Source organism: Kogia breviceps, chromosome 1 (genome assembly GCF_026419965.1).
Source record: "Kogia breviceps isolate mKogBre1 chromosome 1, mKogBre1 haplotype 1, whole genome shotgun sequence".
In the NCBI taxonomy this organism is placed as follows: Eukaryota; Metazoa; Chordata; class Mammalia; order Artiodactyla; family Physeteridae; genus Kogia; species Kogia breviceps.
Genome location: NC_081310.1, coordinates 8652371 through 8661257, shown reverse-complemented (window position 1 = coordinate 8661257; position 8887 = coordinate 8652371). Strand labels below are relative to the sequence as shown.

At 45.9% G+C, this 8887-nt stretch overlaps 1 long non-coding RNA gene across 2 annotated transcripts; it reads left to right on the top strand.

The window, feature by feature from the left end:
* The first annotated feature begins 992 nt into the window (after positions 1 to 992).
* On the top strand, positions 993 to 6319 carry LOC136793170 (uncharacterized). Of its 2 annotated transcripts, none has more exons than XR_010838072.1 (4): positions 993 to 1051; positions 2523 to 2739; positions 5333 to 5460; positions 6096 to 6319. It is a non-coding gene; the product is annotated as an uncharacterized lncRNA (long non-coding RNA). The 2 variants fall into 2 exon arrangements; XR_010838073.1 differs by lacking the exon at positions 6096 to 6319 and adding an exon at positions 5531 to 5599.
* The last annotated feature ends 2568 nt before the right edge of the window (positions 6320 to 8887 follow it).

Genomic DNA, 8887 nt, shown 5'->3' with positions numbered 1-8887 from the left:
TACTGCTTACTGTTTTAGTTAAAAAAAATTCTGCAGTGGATATGTACTATTTCACAATTTAAAAAACTATTTTTAAATGCCTTAACATATTTCAGTAAGGGCTCACACATCCTGTAAGTAGGAACATCCTCATGGTACAAACAAAAAATTGCTTAAGTGGTACAGGTAGCAACTTGCCCCCAAAGTTTGAACATTCTTTACATATGCCAACTTTGCCATGAATCCCTTCTGCCGGCTCCACCCTGACATGCTAGAGAAAGGAAGTGGGGTTATAAAAACGGCTGAAGGGAGAAGAGAAGTGGAGGAGAACATATATTTCATTCTTGATTCTGACACGCTGTAACTGAGTCAGCGGTAAATGCCTATCACAGCCCTTTTGAGATCAGCGTGTGAGTCACGAGCTGTCCCAGGAATGAGAATGCTCCCAGTAGTTTGGTTTTGGTGATAAAGACTCCAACCACTTGTTCTAACGTTAAAGGAAAGCAAAGGGAACATACGTCACTGGCTGTTAACTTACCGACAGCAGCCTGCTGTGATTCATTATTCTGGCAAACATATTAGAGATACTAATGTTTTATTTAGAAGTTTTGTACAATTTAGCAATGTGCAGAGGTCACATTTCACAGGGCTTCACCAGGGGTACATCACGTAGGTTTTGCACATGTATCCAGATCAATAACGTATGACTCTCTTAACTTAAGAACAGAATTTAAAAAAAATTCAACTTCCTTAGTTTTTGTTGCTGTATCAATCTGGGAGCTACCAGTGGAAAAATAATGAACCTTAGCATACTTATTAATCTGATTCACCTATTTATATCCACTAATTGCAAGGCATTTCTAATTACAAACGTCAATTCTTAAAGGAAATTATGAATTCCTTACCACCATACCCCACATGGATTAGGAAAAAAATATGCAATAGCTACTGGCTCTGAAGAAAAACAGTCTTTTTTTTTTTTTTAAATCTCCATTCTTCTTTTTCTCTGAGAAAAATATAGCCCTACAAAGAGTAAACAATGACATCAAAGCTTGGATCACTACGAAGACTGGTAAGTGTATTACCCTGTTCTAACTAGAATTTCCTGTGTATTGAATTTTTATAAAAGTGTGCGTGTGTGTTTGCTGAGGACCTATTACGTCAATTTCACATGAATCTTACTTTTTTTTTTTTTTTACTGACCATAAAGAAAATACTAATACTGAAAAACCTATCAGAATTTTTAGGTAAACTACCAAGTATTACAAATTTTCTTCAGTTAGAAATTTTAATCATGAGGCTCCACGAAGGTACTGTGGTAGTAATTCAAGGTACTTGATTCATATAATTATATGTAATTACTTTTTCTTATTGTAAAAATAATCTATGCTTATAAAACATTCAAACAAGGCATAATGTAAACTGGAAACGTAAAGTCCCACTCTGCCAAATTATACTTGCCGTTGACAATATTATGCTCATTTTGAATAGTAACTCTTTTTGAGGGGCTTCCCTGGTGGCGCAGTGGTTGGGAGTCCGCCTGCCGATGCAGGGGACGCGGGTTCGCGCCCTGGTCCGGGAGGATCCCACGTGCCGCGGAGCGGCTGGGCCCGTGAGCCGTGGCCACTGAGCCTGCGCGTCCGGAGCCTGTGCTCCGCAACGGGAGAGGCCACAGCAGTGAGAGGCCCGCGTACCACCAAAAAAAAAAAGTAAATCAAATGAAAATTTCAGTTCCTCAGTCCCATTAGCCACATTTCTAGTGCTCACCAGCCATATGTGACTGGTGGTTACCCTACTGCAGAGCCCAGATATAGAGCATTCCCATCACCTTAGAAATTTCTACTGGACAGCACTGGTGTAGATGTAAACCCACAGAGTAAGAGACCATCATGTCCATACAGGTAACAACCTAATGAAAGGAGAGAAATAATAAAAGGAGGCAGTTTAAGAATAAAAAGAGCGACTTAATAATCTATATTTGCTGAAGAACAAGAAATGCTACACACACAAGGTCACTAAGTAATCTTACTATATTGCTATCAAGAGAAGGCTAATTTGTAGTTGTGACCATATTACTAGTTGCTATATCTATTACGCTTACTACAGTTGAAAACCAGATGAAATCAGTAATATAAACAAGAAAAAAAATTTCAAACTGCAAAAATTATGCCAGTGTGTTAAGGAGGCAGGGAAGATCGAGTTGATTGTGAAACAGTGAGAGCCACAGGCTGAGAACCTGGAGAGGAAAACGCTCATAAGTGATGGTATGAAAGAACTAGGTTGATTGACACAATTCCAATGACGTGATAATGAGACAGAGAAACGAAAGAAGAAAATTTGCTACCAGGAAGCTGTGAAAATGAACGGGGTTGCATTTGGTCAGTGGGCTCCCGGTACAGCGTGCTGCTGGTGATACATTGTGACTATTGCAAACGTATTTTGAAAAGGAAGCTGCAGGATGTAAAATTTGTCTTATTCATTTTTGCACAAGTACTATAAGGAAATTTCTGAAATGAAGAAAGCACTGTTTCCACCTCCTCTAGAGAAAGACATGTGACCACAAAGGCTCTTACTACTGGGCAGCTCTTTTGTCGGACGTGAGGCTGCGTCCTCTATGTGGATCCGTCACCCTGACAGACAGTCCCTGACCGGCTCAGAAACGCATTGACTCACCAGTGCATCACGTTCCTGGAGGCTGTGCTAAGTCCATGTATGCAAAAGTACAAAATGAACTTGTTCAAGCTTCACTAGCGTCTTAGGGTGAGTTACTTCAATTATTACCTAGTTTTGTAAACGTTCATAGCTCCTCAACAAACCCAGTGCCAGAAAAGTCACCAAAAGCAGGACAAGATGCGTTGCACCTCTGAGAGTTCGTAAGTTGAAAGCCTGTGAATAGAGGAACTTCCCTGTCGTTAACCTCTGTTGCCCACGAAGAGTGTGGAGGCTCAGAGAGCTTCAGTTGCCTGCGGTGTAGGGGAGGCCGCGGGGTGGGGGGAGGCTCTGCGTTCAGGTGCCTGCAAAACGAGGGTAGCGCTGTTGTCTGGGGAAAAGAGCGGGAGTTTGGACACCTGCTTTAAACCGGGCTACCCCAGAAGCAGGCCTGGAGGAAAGGATGCTGAGTGTCTGTGGTTTGCTTGGAACGTGATCTCAGGAAGCAACGCCTGTGCAGTGGGGAAGTGGGTCAGGGCGGGAAGGAAGTCGACGCAGGGTGTGCTAATGAGGAGCTGAACTCTGTGAGTAAGTGGGAAGGAATTCCATCAGGACCAGTGGGAAATGGTGGAAACCGCTCTTCAGAGTTTTTCACCCCAAAGGGGAGGCTGAGTTGTTCAGTCTCCAAACTTTCTCCTTTATTGGCTGAGGGTCACTCCCGGGGCCATTAACTCTCCAACCCCTCCTGGACCGCCCCAGGCGTGCCCCCTCCCCCCAACAAGAACCCCCCCCACACACCCCAGGCAGAGAGCCTCTGACCCAGAAGGGCTGGTAGAGATGGAGACACGGAGTGCCAGGGAGATCCAGGCAGGGCACGGACAGCTGCTCTACCAGCTCGGACAGCGAGAAGCTGAATTACAACTCTGCTGCTACATGCTTTATGACTTTGGGCAAATGAGGACCCCATCAAAGACGACACCCTGTTTTTGGTTGTTCTGTATCTGTTATGTCTCCATCTAGAAGAGTTCTCCATCTTCCTTTTTCTCCATAACATTGACCATTGACCGGAAGTAGACCAGTTGTCTTACAGAAGGTCCCATTTCATGCTTTTCCCTGACTGTTTCTTCAGGTACTATTTTACTATTTTCCCTTTTACCACTATTTTCCTCTACTCCCCGTATTCCCTACAAACTAGGTGTTAGATCTAAAGACATGATTAGATTTAAGCTAAACGTTTTGGCAAGAATCCCTCCTGGGAGGTGATCTGTACCTCGCACGGCGTCCCCTCGGGAGGCTCCCTATATCCGGTCATTCCGTCACTAGTTACGCTATCCTCAGTGGGTAAGATGGTCACAGCTAGGTCACTCTGGAGCTCAGATTCTTTATTTGTAATAAGGAATCCGAATAAGCCATGTTGCTGGATTCCTATAAGAATTAATGATAGAGTCAATGCCCTAACACAATCCATAAATACAGTAGGGGCTCCAGTAAGGAGAAGGATAATACAACTGGAATAACTACAGAGGGAGAAAAGAAGAAGGAACTATAATATACAGCTTCAGAAGGACAGAATTTTAAACTGGGTTTTAAGCTCAGACAAGGGAGAACTGCCTCCTGGTGTGAGTTACAAAGGAGAACAAAACTGCAAAGCGCGAGGTACAAAGAGCAACACGGATTGTGAAAGAGATGAAAGTCAAAGCGGGAAAGCTGTGATGAGGAGAGACTGTGGGCGGATTTCGGTATCACGTTAAGTCCTTTGGCTTTTATCCTGTGGCCATAAAAAGCCATCGCAGCTGAGATTCTGTTGTAAGAATCATTTGACTTGTGTTTCTAGAGTATAATGATACCCCAGATCTTTTGTTTGCCCTTCGAGACCCTCTCTCACCTTTCCCAACCTAGTTCTCTGCCCCCCAGAGGCCACTCTGGCCGGACCACATCAACACACTTTCTTTGTTTCTGGCTTCCGTGCGGTGTGGACCAGCTGGGACCCTGGGCAGTAATGAGACAGGCTGGGACCTGGGACCCTTTGCCACAGTGCTGCAATGCTGGCACCCGGACAGACATCTCCTCAAGCCACGAAGTAGAAAGAAACTATGAGGGACTAAAAATAACCGCATGCATGTGCTGTTGGGGCAAATTCTGGACCAAAGACCCCAAAAGACCCCCCGAAACCCCAACTGCCACTTCTGAAGAGCTGGGAGCAAAAGCGAGGCACTGTGCATGCCCCCTGCACCCAACACCACCAAAGGGGTGGGCAAAAACACCCAAGCCACCCCTCCGGCCCGACCCCTGGACACACCCCTACCCTCACCCCGTATAAGGAACCAGCTCTCCCCCACTCTCGGGGAGCAGGCAAGCAAGGGAACCTGTTACTTGTTCCAGCCCCGCTCTGATGCAGCAGGAGGAGCCCCAGTAAAGCCTTGCCTGAATTTCTGGTCTGACCTCTAGTCAATTTCTGTTGATTGGGGAAGGCCGAGAACCTTGCTCCGTATCCATCTGAGCTGCCATATGCTTCCTGCTGCATATATGAATACAGTACAGGTATCCCCTGGTTCTTGAAGGTTTGCTTTGCGCCACTTTGCTTTTTCAAAAGACCTACATTAGTGTCTGCTTTTGCTAACCGAGAGAAATCCAGAGAGGACTTTCTTTCGCCTTTACAAAAAAAGGCGAAAAGCAAAACTAGCATTCGGTATTTGTTTTGCAGGGACGAGAGCAGCACCACCAAACTCCTTCCCTGGGAGCCACACTCAGTTTCTCAGCATCAAGCGGCCACAGCTCTGAACTGCGTGTGAGCCTCTGTGCCTCAACTCCATTAGCAAGATACGTCTTAAGGTAATTGCTTCTTCTTCGCTTTATGCCATTTTGGTTTACGAAAGATTTCACAGGAATGCTCTACTTTCAGACAGCAGGGGAAACCTGTAGTACAAAAATGACTCCAAGAGACAGACCCTCAAATAAGATGAATGCGGGGCTTCCCTGGTGGCACAGTGGTTGAGAATCCGCCTGCCGATGCAGGGGACGCGGGTTCGAGCCCTGGTCCAGGAAGATCCCACATGCCGCGGAGCAACTAAGTCCGTGCGCCACAACTACTGAGCCTGCGCTCTAGAGCCCACGAGCCACAACTACTGAAGCCTGTGTGCCACAACTACTGAAGCCTGCGTGCCTAGAGCCTGTGCTCCGCAACAAGAGAAGCCACCTCAATGAAACGCCTGCGCCCCGCAACTAAGAGTAGCCCCCGCTCACTGCAACTAGAGAAAGCCCGCGTGCAGCAGCGAAGACCCAATGCAGCCAAAAATTAAATAAATGAATAAATAAATAAATTTATAAAATAATAATAATAATAAGATGAATGCGTGGTAGAGGCAAGAAGCATTAATTACCATACTCTGCTAAGCCCAGTTGCAGATGTGGGGACTGGATCAGCTACAGTTTGTGTCACTTGATTTTTTTTCTCCCTTTTTTCCTAGGCTGCCTTGCATGAAAAGCTCCAGTGATCACTAATGTCGTTCCAGACACGGGCACGACTGATTGACAGTTCAGCCAAACCGCCCCTTGACGGTTCAGTAACTGATGGGACTTCATGTGCCCTCTGCGACAGGGACACTACCTTTTTTCACAAACACGAGTGGATGCCGAGAGGCCAGAGGGATGAGGGCGCCAGAGGTCTTGTGTACCACTCCAAATCCAGGGGACTTTTTTTTTTTTTTTTTTTTTTTTTTTTTTGCGGTACGCGGGCCTCTCACTGTTGTGGCCTCTCCCGTTGCGGGGCACAGGCTCCGGATGCGCAGGCTCAGCGGCCATGGCTCACGGGCCCAGCCGCTCCGCGACACGTGGGATCCTCCCGGACCGGGGCACGAACCCGTATCCCCTGAATCGTCAGGCGGATTCTCAACCACTGCGCCACCAGGGAAGCCCCCAGGGGACTTTTAACTATAAATTTTATGAGTTCTCTCCCTCACCTCCTGGGCCGTGGTTGGGTTCTCACAGTCCCAGCAGAGCTGATGAACGGATGAGAATGAGGTGTTTCCTCCTCTGCCCCCATCCTGGGTCTCTGGCTGGCTGCCCTGCATGACCAAAGGGGACAGGTCCGGTCATGGGAGGGTGTTATGGCCAGAATCGTGTTCCCACCAATTCGTGTGTTGAAGCTCGAATCCCCCAGTGCAACTGTATTTGGAATAAGGAAGAAATTAAGGTTAAAGGAGGGTGGGATTTGCATTCTTGTAGGAGAGATACGGGAAGGCTTACACTGTCTCCACTGCATGAGTACACAGCAGGAAGGCAGCCATCTGCAAACCAGGAGAGAGCTTTTACCAGAGACCTGAGTTCCTGGCACCTTGATCTTAGACTTCCCAGCCTCCAAACTGCGAGAAAAAAACTTCTCTTGTTTGAGTCAGTCACTGGTATTCCGTTATGGCAGCCCAAGCTGACTGAGATGGTGGGTCTCTCCCTAGAACCCTCTCATTTCAGGCTTGTGTTACAACTCCTTGACTTGCGATCTCAGACCTATGGACGGTAAACAGCCCCACTATTCCTTTTTGTTTCTGTCACGTGCACACACTTTTATTCACAGCCCTTTTAATTTTTGTTGGAGTATAGTTGATGTACAATGTTGTGTCAGTATCAGGTGTACAGCAAAGTGAATCAGTTATACATATACATACATCCACTCTTTAGAGTATTTTCCCATAGAGGCCATTACAGAGTACTGAGTAGAGTTCCCTGTGCTATACAGTAGGTCCTTATTAGTTATCTATTTTATATAGAGTAGTGTGTATATGTCAGTCCCAATCTCCCAATTTATCCCCCCCCCACCCAGGTAACCATAAGTTTGTTTTCTACATCTGTGACTCGATTTCCATTTTGTAGATAAGTTCATTTGCACCCTTTTTTAAGATTCCACATATAAGCGACATCATATGGTATTTGTCTTTCTCTGTCTGACTTACTTCACTCAGTATGACAATCTCTAGGTCCATCCATGCTGCTGCAAATGGCATTATTTCATTCTTTCTAATGGCTGAGTAGTATTCCATTGTGTATATGTACCACATCTTCTTTATCCATTCCTCTACGGATGGACATTTAGGTTGCTTCCATGTCTTGGCTATTGTAAATAGAGCTGCTGTGAATGTCGGGGTGCATGTGTCTTTTCGAATTATGGTTTTCTCCAGATATACGCCCAGGAGTGGGATTGTTGGATCATATGGTAGCTCTACTTTTAGTTTTTTAAGGAACATCCATACTGTTCTCCATAGTGGCTTCACAGCCCCTGTGTTAATCCCCTCGTTATTTATTCTATTTTAAGCATGTTAGCTTTTTCCTACTGGGCCTTGACTGATGTCATAGCTCTAGATTTCACATGAAAGATGAAATGCAGAATGTGGGAAATTAGAGGCTAGGGGACTTTTTCTGGGTCCTTTCTCTTATTTTTTAAAAGATTTTTTTTTTTTTGGATGTACACCATTTTTTTTTTTAATTTTTTAATTTTTTGTGTGTGTGGTACGCGGGCCTCTCACCGCTGCGGCCTCTCCCGTTGCGGAGCACAGGCTCCGGACGCGCAGGCGCAGCGGCCACGGCTCACGGGCTTAGTTGCTCCGCGGCACGTGGGATCTTCCCGGACTGGGGCACGAACCCGCGTCCCCTGCATCGGCAGGCGGACTCTCAACCACTGCGCCACCAGGGAAGCCCTGTAGACCATTTTTTTAAAGTCTTTATTGAATTTGTTACAATATTGCTTCTGTTTAATGCTTCAGTTTTTTGGCCCCGAGGCATGTCGGGATCTTAGCTCCCCAACCAGGGGTCGAACCCGCACTGGCGGCTTTGGAAGGTGAAGTCTTAACCCCTTGGCCCCAGTGAAGTCCCTGGGTCCGGTCTCTTTCACAAGTGTTCACTAAGCACCTGCCTTGTGTCAGGCAGTAAAGAAGAGGGACAAAGAACCTGCCCTCGAGAATATTCAAGTGTGGGAGACAAATCATAAACAAGTAAGCAAATAAACGAGATAATTTCATGCTGTAGCCAGAGCTATGAAGGAAATGATACACCGTGTGCTCAGACGGGAAACAGATGGGTTGAACCTGCTTTAGATAAGTTGGTCAAAAAAGGCGTTGGAGGAGATGACAGAAAAGCTATTGAGAAGGGAGAGTCGATTACACTGATTAATGAGTAAATGTGGAAAATAAAGGAGAAAAAGAAATCAAAGATAACACAAAGATTTCTAAATGAATAACTAGCAGAAAATAGCACCACCCACGTCTGTAAC